The following is a 12,373-nucleotide window of genomic DNA, read 5'->3' as shown; positions in this document are numbered from 1 at the left end:
GCAGCCCGGCATCGCACCCCTGGGCTATCACCATTGTGATATGGCGATAGCCCATTGTAGCCTATGGCTACATATCGCACTGCCCGAGCGGCAGTGCGGTCACAGGGGTCAGCGCATAACCGCGCATGGGCAGACCCCCCGGCTTCCGGGTCAGCGCTTCGCAGGGACGGGCTCCTTTCGGAGCCCTGTCCCTGTGCACAGCTGATAATACATTGGGGCGAAATGATCGCATTTTACAATGCAATCCTGGGCGGTAATATTCCGCCCAGATCGCATTGTAAATGCGATCAATGATGAATGCGGCCCTAAATATGGTATGCGATGCGATATTCGCGTTAAATGACCCGGAATGTACACTTAAATATCGTGTAGAATCGCATGCCAGCAAATGGCATGCAATGCGATTTTTAATTGTACAAGTGCTTGCAATGTTAAATGCACCCCCATTGTCAACATGACCCCCACTATCAATGCCAACCCGAAGCATGGCGAGCGGCGGTGGTACGCGTCCTCCAACCTTTTCATACCCCCACTATCCACGTCGGCGTGGAGTTGATTATAGATAGTGTGGCGAGCGCCGCGAGGGGACGCGGATTACTTTACATGTATTCTGCGTCCCCTCGCGGGGTTTGCTGCGCTCACCACGCTTCAGGCTTGATGGCTCGCTGCGCTCGCCACACTATCTAAAATCGCATCGCATAGCATTTTAATGGCATGCATTGCAATATTTTATTGTACAGTGCGGGTCTTTGGACCCAAAAATCGGGTCCCATCGCATACCTTAATTAGTGTTATGCGATGCGATGCGATGGGCGCCGTGATAATACACAAGTACCTTAGTTTTAGCTATCGATCGGGATGTGGGTGGCTGTATATATTTATTTGCCATAATTAATTTTATTAAATTAAGAGGTCTGCGTGTGTATGTGTGTGGTGGGCTATTTATGTGTATGCAAGTGTGTGTGGTGTGCAGTGTGTGTTTATGTGTGATATACTAAGGGAGTGTTTCAGTACCATTCGGAAAGGGGTGAATTCAGACCCATTCCAATGTTGGGGGATTCGCAGATGGCCTGGTTCCTGCCAGGGGCGGGTGGCTGATGTCCCAGTACATCAGCGCCCGCCACATCTTTGGCGATTTGCGGAGGAAATAAAAGCCCGTTTAGACTAGAGATGTGTTGTCCGTAAGTGAACCAGTTCTTTTGATCAGTTCTTTTGAAAGAGCAAGTGAGCTGTTGCTCACTAAAAGTGAGCTGCAGTTGTTCTTGGAGGCTGTGACCGTTTGTGTGGCCACGATCCCATCCCAAAGACACAGCCCGATTGCATCCCCGACGATCTTCGGCACTTTCCACCACGCATTGGCCAAACATCTGCCGCGCCACCCCTATCCCCCTCCACCCCTGTTCGTTCTGTTCTCAACTACACCAGCACCATTCATTGTTCATCCGCTCTGGAAAGATTGAGAAAGAACTAGTTTGTTATTTTCTTTCTGGAGGTTTGAAATGCCCATTTCTGAGTGAAAATAAATCCGGTAGTATTTTTTTTTTAAAAAAGTGTAAGAAAAAAACAGAAAAATAAATGAAAATAACCGCCTGTGATATTGACGTACGAAATTCGCTTTACATTCCGAAATCAGTCGAAATGTAAATAAAACAAACATAGGTACTCTTTACCTAGAACGGCGCCCGTCGCGGGCATCGCGGGTACATTTATGGCTACCCGCGACGCGACCGACGCGATGCCCGCGATTTTCCCATTGAAAACCATGTTAAACCTGAAAAATCGCGTCGGTCGCGTCGCGGCCGGCCATAAATGTACCCGCGATGCCCGCGACGCGATGCCCGCGATTTCCCATAGGGAACAATGTTAAAAGGCAGATTGACCGCGATTTTACCGTTAAATGCCTCAATGACCGCGATTTTGACATAGGAAACAATGTTAAATGGGCCACAGAGCCCAAATAGTCCCCCTGAAGTCTTAAATGGCCCCCAAAATTTTTAACGCCACCCCACGATCAACGTGAACCCGAAGCGTGGCGAGCGCAGCGAGCCCCGCGAGGGGCGGCGGTACGCGTCCTACGACCTTTTCATGCCCTACTATCCACGTCGGCGTGGAGTTGAGAATAGAATAGTGTGGCGAGCGCAGCGAGCCACCGAGCCCGAAGCGTGGCGAGCGCAGCGAGCCCCGCGAGGGGACGCGGATACCTTCACAGGTAAACGCGTCCCCTCGCGGGCTTCACAGGTGTCCATGGCGACGCGGACACCTGTGAAGCCCGCGAAGGGACGCGTTTACCTGTGAAGGTATCCGCGTCCCCTCGCGGGGCTCGCTGCGCTCGCCACGCTTCGGGCTCGGTGGCTCGCTGCGCTCGCCACACTATTCTATTCTCAACTCCACGCCGACGTGGATAGTAGGGCATGAAAAGGTCGTAGGACGCGTACCGCCGCCCCTCGCGGGCTCGCTGCGCTCGCCACGCTTCGGGTTCACGTTGATCGTGGGGTGGCGTTAAAAATTGTGGGGGCCATTTAACAATTCAGGGGGACTATTAGGGCTCTGTGGACCATTTAACATTGTTTCCTATGTAAAAATCGCGGGCATTGAGGCATTTAACGCTAAAATCGCGGTCAATCTGCCTTTTTAACATTGTTCCCTATGGGAAAATCGCGGTAATCGCGGGTACCCGATTTTGATGTACCCGCGATTTACCCGCGATTACCGCGATTGCCGCGATTTTACCCGCGATCCCGCGATTTCAATCGTGGGCGCCGTTCTAGGTAAAGAGTACCCAAACATATACTGCACTCAAAACAGAAATAACAATTCTTTTGATTCAAAGTGAGCTAGTGAACTAGTGCCCATCTCTATTTCCAGTGTCAAACGCAGGATTTTTAGAGGGGGTTTCCAAATGCAATCCAAAGTTTCCCACTCTGCAGCACATTGAGGTAAGCACAGGAGTCTGGGGGAGTGGTAACAACGCAGAAAATTAAGCTGGGCACACATATATACAATCGTTGGGCCGTTCTTCTGTTCTGGGTCGAACGGCCGTTCGATTGTATAGGTGTGTGCGTTGTCCTGATGCCTGCTGTGCGATCGATAAACGTCCAAAAATGGTCTTGTCCGTCCATACTCGGTCGGTGGAAGGTTCAGTGCTGTTTAATATTCATCCGACCGGACAGGCCCATATCAGAACAAAAGTGCAGTGTGTATGCATGTTCGATCGATAAGCTGGCCATTCTTGCAACTATACTGGCATTGTTGTGGTCAATGGCCATAGCATGTTTTTGTATGCCTTAACCCAGCCCATTATCCTCAGTGCTCCCACAATCCCCTGCAACTCACCTAGTCATTTGCATACACTATTTTTTATCATGTGCACTGCAGCTTTCATGTATTTATATTGCAGCTCTAGGGCTTCAAACAAGACATTAGTTAGTGCATTACAATTATGTGTTGTTAGAGCCCCCCCAAACATTATTTGTCTAACATTCCTCTCCACAAGTGGAAATAAATACATTTTTAGCACTATATATATCACTGCAGTAAGCATTTGGTTTGTGCTCGCTTCGGCAGCACATATACTAAAATTGGAACGATACAGAGAAGATTAGCATGGCCCCTGCGCAAGGATGACACGCAAATTCGTGAAGCGTTCCATATTTTGTTTTATCGTCATGTATATTTATTAGTATTCCTATTATTAGCCTAAACTATTTTTCATTGGTTGGGCACTTTACTGTAACTAAATGTTACATATGCTCAAATAGTGGTCGAATGATGAGGTCATTTAGTGCCACAAAATTAACATGGCCTCAAGACAGCTTCTGTCTGAGATATATATATACTGGGGTACAGCACTGCACTCTCTCGGATTTGCACACAAGAAGACGCCACACAGATTAGCGTCAGGAACTTGGATATTGGTCTAGATAAAGGAGTCACTTCCGAAACGTCGACCTGACGCTAATCTGTGTGGCGTCTTCTTGTGTGCAAATCCGAGAGAGTGCAGTGCTGTACCCCAGTCTACATTACCTTCCCGCACAGCACCCCGATCATTATCTTCTTTTGTCTACCTCCTGGAGTGCTGGTTCTCCCCCCTGCTATATATATATATATATATATATATATATATATATATATATATATATATATATATATATTATATATATATATATTTATTTATCTTATTTGTATTTATCTTACCTTTGAAATGACCATAAATAAAAATATTGTTTTATAAAGAAACATTTTTATAATAATGCATTTTTCTGTTATAGGATCTACATAGACCCCAGCCCTGTCTATGTTTTATTTTAAATATTCATTTTTACTGTTCCATTGTGATAAAATATACATTATACTTTGAACCTCAGAACAATTGCATGTTTATAGAATAATATAATCCCCATCGACTCCCTGTCAGCCCCTGCTGGGGATGTGCATCAGTGGTTTAACATAGCTTTTCACCATAAATTGTGCTACTGGTGATGAACATTTATGGCATGGAACCATTGATGGTTTTCACTCATCAATGTCTATTCCAGCTGACGATCATGGTGGGCTGTGGGCCAATCAAGTTCAGGAGGTGCTTTTAATGATTTGGTGCAGGGTGGAGTGCATAGCTTTGCGCAGGTGGGGTGGTGCCGGATGTGCTCAGACAGCCCCTGATGTGCAACACATCCACACCACCTCGTTGCCGTCGCATCCGGCTTCCTACCCACAGCGGGCCGCACACACACATTCTGTCGGAAGCGACTCCTCCAAAAATGGCTCCCTAGCAACGAGCATGTATCTCCCCAGAGCAAAGAGCATGTAACTACCTCTAGCAATGATCATGTAACTTCCCCCTTGGCAATGAGCCAGAGGCGTAACTACTAATTCTGCTCCCCCCTGCCGAAAATGCAGGGGGGGCGCCTCCGCTAGGTTTAACAACAAACGCCCCCACCCCCCCCACCCCCCACCCCCAATGCAGCCGTTACCTTACCCAGTGGAGGGGAGCCGGGGTGTGGTGGAGGGGAGCCGGGGTGTGCGGAGAGGAGCCGGGGTGAGGGGTGGATGAGACGTTACCTCCTGTCGCATCTGCGCCTGGTCCCCGCTCTCCCGTCTACTGCTGCTAATCAAAAGTGACTGCAGTATGGGGGCAGCCATTTTCTGAGTGTCACTATTTGTATTAGCAGCGCTGCAGCAGCAGTAGCCGGGACTCGGGAGAGCTGGGACCCGGCACAGGCGCTGGCGGCAGAAGGCAGCAAGTAATGTCCCGCAGCCCCCCAGGCGCCCACACCCGCTCAGCGCCTCCCCGCCACCGCGGGGGCTGCGGGACGATAGTTACGCCACTGCAATGAGCATTGCGTCAGTGTCTGTTTCAACTGTCTTTTATTTACCATGTACTTGTCCTAATTTGTATTTGTTCTGTAAATCGCTATTTTCTTGGGGGGGGGGAGGGGGGGGGGTTCTCATCTATGTATTGTCTGGTGTTGCAGAACCCTTCTGGTGCCATATAAATAAACGATAATATTAATGTAAGTAAGCTTCATTTATGTGGCATAATATGTTTAATGGGCATTACAGTGTGTGGCATTATGTTTAATGCGCATTACAGTATAAACTGTAGCTATTTCTAGGGTATGTGTAGGGGGAATGATTGATACTGAAGTCCATATAAATAAATATCCCCTATTTAGTTTGCATTGATGCCCACTAGGCAGTGATAGACATGTCCAGTAGGTGGTGATAGATACGATCAGTAGGTGGTGATAGACCCACCCACCCCTCCAATGGTGCACCCTCTAAGGAAATGGGCTGTGCACGCCTATGGTGGAGTGATAAACCGTCAAAAGGTCGACCACTATTAGTTGACCGTCAAAATGTCGACATACGAAAAACGTCAATATGCTTTCGGTTGACATTCTCACAAAGTCTACACAATCAAAGGGTCAACATGAAAAAGCTTGACATGGGAAAAGGCCGACATAAGTTTTCATGTTTTTTGGTGTCTATGTTGACGCATGTTGACATGGATGGTAACGTAAGTCGGGTTAAGAAAAAATCATGAAAAACTCATGTCGACCCTTTTCCATGTCAACCTTATTCACGTTGAGCTTTTGCTTGTTTCAACCATTTGATTTGTTTCAACCATGTTGATCTAATGCATGTCAACCTTTTTCATGTACTGACCTTTTGGCTGTCGATCAATAGTGGTCGACCTTTTGACTGTCAACCAAGACAATGTTGACCTAATGACCGCATATCAATCATATCAGTCACAAAAAAATGTATATTCTACTTTGCAAGTGATTATGGGATCAGGGCCGGTGCAAGGCACCGGAGCGCCCCAGGCGAGTCGGGGTGGGGGGAGGGGGGGGTGGTACCTGTGTAAAAAACTTGCGCCCCGGCGTCCCTGCAGTGCTGCTGGAGCGGTCAGGGGTGTCCGTGCCACAGGGGTACCTGAGGCGCCGTCATGTGAACAAAGCTGGCTGCGGCCGGCGGGGTCCCTGCAGTGAATAGAAAATAACTAGCGCTTCCCGCGCCGCCGCCCGAATAGCGCTAGTTATTTTCTATTCACTACAGGGACCCCGCCGGGCCGCAGCCAGGAGCCAGCTTTATACACATGATGGCGCCGCAGGTACCCCTGCGGCACGGACAGCCCTGACCGCTCCAGCAGCACTGCAGGGACGCCGGGGCGCAAGTTTTTTACACAGTTCGCTGGGGGTGAGGGGCAAACTGCCGCCCTCCAGGTGCCGGCGCCCTAGGCAAATGCCTAGAGCTGCCTAGTGGTGGCGCCGGCCCTGCATGGGATCATGGGAAATGATCATGGGATTATGAGAAACTAGCTGTTGTCCCCGCACTGACCAGTGTCGTTTATCTCTCTCTGCACTGCTACAGGAGACTGCCGGGAATACAGCATGACCAGCAATCACAACATGTCCCTGGCGCCACTCTCCTCTGACAAGCTATGTGTGTCATGTAGGGGGGGGGGGGGATGAGTCATGGGCCATAACTGGAGAGGGGTATGGGTCATAGGACCGCCCACCAGTAAATGGAAATGCATTGGGTCAACCACTGAAGGTTGACATGGGCTTAAGTTGACACTTGAAAAGGTCAACATGGGCTTAGGTTATTAGGTCGACACAAGCATTAGTTTGACATGGATTTTTCGCATTTTTTGACCCGAATGTCGACATGGACACCGTATTGGTGCACCGCGTCCCCTCACATGGCTCGCTGTGCTCGCCATGCTTCAGGGAAGCTTCTATTCTCCCTCCAAGCCATAGTGGATGGTAGGGTCTGAAATATTGCCTGTTGGCACGTGTCTGCTCAAAAAAATGTGAAAAACCCATGTCGACCTTTTGACTGTCAAACTTCCCCATGTGGACCGAATGATTGTGTTGACCTAATGACCCTGTCCACCTTAGCTCATATTGGCCAGATTCTCTAAGCTTCAAAAGTAATAAAATGGAGAGTGATAAACAGCCAGCCAATCAGCTCCTTTCTGCCATGTCACAGATTGTGTTTGAAAAATCTCAGACATGAGCTGATTGGCTGGCTGTTTATCACTCTCCATTTTATCACTTTTGAAGCTTAGAGAATCTGGACCATTGACCTATTCAGATGTCGATCTAAGGCCATGTCCTCCTTCAGTGGTCGACCCAATGAATGTCGTCATTAGGGTTGTCGACCTAAGGACGGAATACCATGCAGTGTGTGTGTATGAGATATACTATGGGGGTGATTACGCACCATTTGGAAAGGGGCAAATTCAGCCCAGTTCCAATGGTGGGGGATCTGAGCATGTGCAAGCATGTATTTGCGCATGTGCTGACCCCTGCAACGAACGGGTTAGCCGAGGTACGCACTCACCAGGCCATTCATTGCCAGGAGTGAGGGCTGGGGGCGGAAACAGGGATAGCGCACGGGAACGCTTAGTGTTTTATGGGCATCCCCATGAAAGCGCTGGGCATTCCCATGGGAATCCAGGCAGACCGATTCCTGCATGGGGTGTGCGGCCGATGTCACAGGACGTCAGCGCCCGTCCCGTCTTCAGCAATTTGTGGAGGAAATAAAAGTCAATTCAGTTCTCCTGCTCCCAGAGGCGTACCTAGAGATTCGTAGGCCCCATTGCAAAAGTTTGTAAGGGCCCCCTAATTAGCAACTGATGGTGATAAATGTGTGTAAAACATATAAATTACACAGCAAAGATGGGCCCCCTTCAGCTCTGGGCCCCCTAGCAGCTGCACCCCTTGCACCTATGGTATTTATGCCCTTGCCTGCTCCACTGATTTCTCCTGCTAACGGAGGCATGCAACATGCCTATGCATATATTTCTGGTGATGTGTGTGCATGTGTGTGTGTGTGTGTGTGTGCTATGTAAATGTGTGCAATACGGACCCGCCATTATTATTATTATTTTTTTCATTCATTTTCATTTTTTGGGGGAGGAGGGGGCAGACATATAATGGGAGGAGTGAGGGCTGGTGGAAGGGTCAAGATTAAGCAGTAAAACCGCCACCCCCAGAAGAATGTCTGGCACTGGAAGCAGGCACAGGCTAGGAAAGTGGGTGTACTATGGGTGGGGGAGGGGCGATTGTGGTGTTACTGCAAGTGGATGCAGGTTTACGAGATCCGGGTGTGGGGGTGCTGTGGGTAGGTGCATTAGTACCGCGGGTGGGGGAGTGGTTGATGCGGGGTGGCCGGAGGTCATACATGCCTACCTGACCCTCTCCTTCAGGGAGAAAATGCTCTGTTCCTGGACTTCCCTGGTAATATATGATTGCCATCACCTGTGGTGAAACACCTTTACCTAGCTCCCCACAGTTGATGGTAATCATACATTACCAGGGAAGTCCAGAAACAGAGCATTTTCTCCCGCATGGAGAGGGTCAGGTAGGCAAGTATGCCGCAGGTGGGGGATTGTGTACGGTGGTGCTGTGGGTGTGGGAGATGCAGGGTGTGCTGCAGATGGTACTTACTTACTTACACTGCTTTATCACTTGCAAGCCTCTGAGTGATACTTTTTTCCTGATGAGAGATTGGGGAAGGGCGATCTCGGCAAGTGCTGTGCTGATAGGCTATTAGCCCCGATCTGTCACTCTATGACTCCGCTTAGCATTATACACACAGTCACAGAGTGGCAAATCTGGGCTATTATAGGAGATTACATTGCCTTCCTACACTCAGGACCCTGCCTCTGCGTGCAGCTACTTGGAAAAAGCAGTGGCTCAGTGCTCCCACAATCCCCTGCAACTGGCCTAGTCATTTGCATACACTGCTTTTATCATGTAAACTGCAGCTTGCATGTATCCATATTGCAGCCCTCAGGCTTCCAACCTCAAATTACTCAAATTAGGTGAGAGCATTACAATTATAGGTTACTAAGAGATCTCAAACATTATTTGTATGACATACCTCTCCATAAGTTGAAATAAATAAAATTGTATCACTATATATACCACTGAGGTAAGCTGTTGGTTTGTGCTCGCTTCGGCAGCACATATACTAAAATTGGAACGATACAGAGAAGATTAGCATGGCCCCTGCGCAAGGATGACACGCAAATTCGTGAAGCGTTCCATATTTTGTTTTATAATCATGTATATTTATTAGCATTCCTATTATTAGCGTAGTCCTTCGGTGTTTTTTTTAGGTTTTGTTTTGCATTTTAATGTAACTAATTAAAGGCAACGTGTGATGTTTCATAGATATGCTCAACTAGTGGTCAAATGATGAGGTGCCACAAAATGAACATGGCCGCAAAAAAGCTTCTGTCTTTTGTTATTTACCTTCGAAATGACCATAAATAAAAATATTGTTTATAAAGAAACATTTTTACAATAATGCATTTTTCTGTTCTAGGATCTACATAGACCCCAGCCCCGTCTAGGTTTTACTCTAAATATTCATTTGTACTGTTCCATTGTGATAAAATATACATTATACTACATTGTACCTCAGAACAATTGTATGTTTATAGAGGATGCGGTCATTTGGTCTACAGCATTATGGTCGACAGTCATTATGTCGACACCATTAGGTAGACCTGGGAAAAGGTCGACATGGGAAAAGGTCGAAAGGTCATTAGTTTGTCAGATCGTTAGTTCGACAGGTCATTAGTTCGACATTGTCTAGGTCAACAGTCAAAAGGTTGACATGGAGTTTTTCACTGTTTTTTGAGCCAACATGTGCCGACTAGGGCTTGGTGGGAGAATAAGTGTCGACCATAATGCTGGAGACCAAATGATCCCAACCTGTTTATAGAATAATATAATAATCTACAAATTGATGGCAGGCTATAATCATCATTAGAGCCTCTTCTTGGTTCTGTCCAGGTGGGAGAAGATCAGGAGTGGTGATGACTTTGGTAGTGACAGAATTCGATCTACCAATATGGCCTCCTTTATCTCACCTACAAATGGGTTGTACATGTGGCTGCATTGGAATTGCGACTAGCTGCCTTGTGGGACCCCTTCACAGGAGCATACACAACCATGCAACCCTACGGATCATGGTGCAGACTTTACAGAATACATTTTCAGCTGAACCCATTTGGAAATGGGGGAGGTCAGGGGGTGTATTGAGGGAAAGTGGTGGTAGAACAAAGAGGAGCAGGCAAAGGGATGGACAAAGGTGGGAGGGGGAAGAGATGAGGAACATATGAAGTTGGAGTTTCAAAGGGCACAGTGCTGGTCCCAGAGGAGGGGACAGCACACAGTAACTAGCCACACAATGTAGCCGGCGTGGAGGGCTCTGTATGTGGTGGGAGGAGGTGATGCAACCCGAAAAGGGTATAGGGGCCTTTACCATGGATTGCATTTACAATGCGATCTGGGCGTAATGTTACTGAAATGTAAAATGCGATCCCATCGAAGATATGTATCATACATCAGGGAATAGGGACAGGGCTCCGAAAAGAGCCGTCCCTGCGATATGACTGGTGCACCTATGGCGGTGTCTGAAGTATATTCTTATATTCTTGTCCTTCATTATGGAAAGTCACACACAGAAGTGACCTGGTGTAAATAATGTACAATACAATGAGGGTTTAGGGGGTTATTCTGGTTCACTCCTTCTGGCAAATTCCTTCTTAAATGGACAAAACCATGTGCACTGCAGGTCGAGCAGATGTATCTTGTACAGAGAGAATTAGATTTGGGTGAGTTTTTTTGTTTCTGTGCAGGGAAAATACTGGCATCTTTATTTCTACACTGCAATATAGATCTCACTTTGAAGTAAAACCCCACCCAAATCGAACTCTCTCTGCACAAGTTACATCTGCCCCCTGCAGTGCACATGGTTTTGTCCATCTAAGAAGGAATTTGTCCGAAGGAGTGAACCAGAATAACCCCCTTAATCTTCACATGTGGAATTGAGAGCAGTGGAATACAGAGGCATTGAGGACCATTTCCCGGGATATGTACAGCTGAAGATATACAGAGGTGTCTATTGGGCTAGCAGGCAGGTGATCTCATAGCTATCCTACTTGTCACTGTTCATGTTGCAATTTAGTTTACAAGTGATTAATAGTATTGTGTTGTTACAATTACAGGTGTATGACCATGCAAAATCTAATGATCACCTAGGTGAAACCTAAGTCACACACTGAAACTTTTCCAGTAACCTCAAGGATAAATATAATTAAATGCATTATGCGGTATAGAAAAATAGCCCCATAATTAGTATTTATCAATTCATAAGAAGGTGTTATTATCTCTGGAGCCAGTGGCTTTTAGCTATACTGTAGCTGCATATGTTGAAGATAATCATATCGGTTGTGGATCATTAGGTCCACAATGTCTGGGTCCACAGTCAAAAGGTCGACCGCATACCAATCACAAAAAAAATCAGATTCTGCTTTGGGAGGGATTGCGGGAAATGGTCATGGGATTATGGGGAAACTAGCTGTTGCCACACACTGGCTGTGCCCTTTATCTCTCTCTGGGGTTGAATTAAATATCGCTATGAGGCGAAGTGGATTTAGCGCACAATATGTGTGCTGATACCGCTTCTCCCCAGGTATGAATGTAGGGATGTGAAATGACAGGGATGCTATGCACTCCATCATTGTCAGCACTGCTCTCTGTATGATAGTATGCAGACACACAGGGCAATGTATAAACCATTGGTGGGGAACCTCTGGCCCGTGGGACGTAAACGGCCTCCGTAGCCAGTTTGTGTGGCCCACCCACCTGCCTGTCAGTAGCGCACGCAGGGGGGGTTTCCGAGTACCCAGAAACCCCCCCAGGAGTCTAAGGATCATTGTTTGAAAGCTGAGGGTCCCCTCTTTCCAAGAGTATAAGAATTTTTAAATTCGGACCTTGGGAACCGGAGATATCTGACTTCAAAGCAGTGGTCCCCATCCAAGCCTGTTAATTGCTGTTCCCAGTCAGAT

The 12,373-nt window shown here is 47.5% G+C and overlaps 2 non-coding genes across 2 annotated transcripts; both read left to right on the top strand.

The window, feature by feature from the left end:
• The first annotated feature begins 3,548 nt into the window (after nt 1-3,548).
• Nucleotides 3,549-3,655, top strand: LOC146012799 (U6 spliceosomal RNA). The gene has a single exon (XR_014445803.1). It is a non-coding gene; the product is annotated as a U6 spliceosomal RNA (small nuclear RNA).
• A 5,804-nt stretch (nt 3,656-9,459) lies between these two features.
• Nucleotides 9,460-9,566, top strand: LOC146012798 (U6 spliceosomal RNA). Its single transcript, XR_014445802.1, has one exon. It is a non-coding gene; the product is annotated as a U6 spliceosomal RNA (small nuclear RNA).
• Nucleotides 9,567-12,373: the final 2,807 nt, after the last annotated feature.

This window comes from Crinia signifera, chromosome 6, assembly GCF_055691185.1.
Source record: "Crinia signifera chromosome 6, ASM5569118v1, whole genome shotgun sequence".
NCBI lineage: Eukaryota > Metazoa > Chordata > Amphibia > Anura > Myobatrachidae > Crinia > Crinia signifera.
Note: the sequence above shows the minus strand (reverse complement) of the source record. Positions and strands in the feature narration are given on the sequence as shown.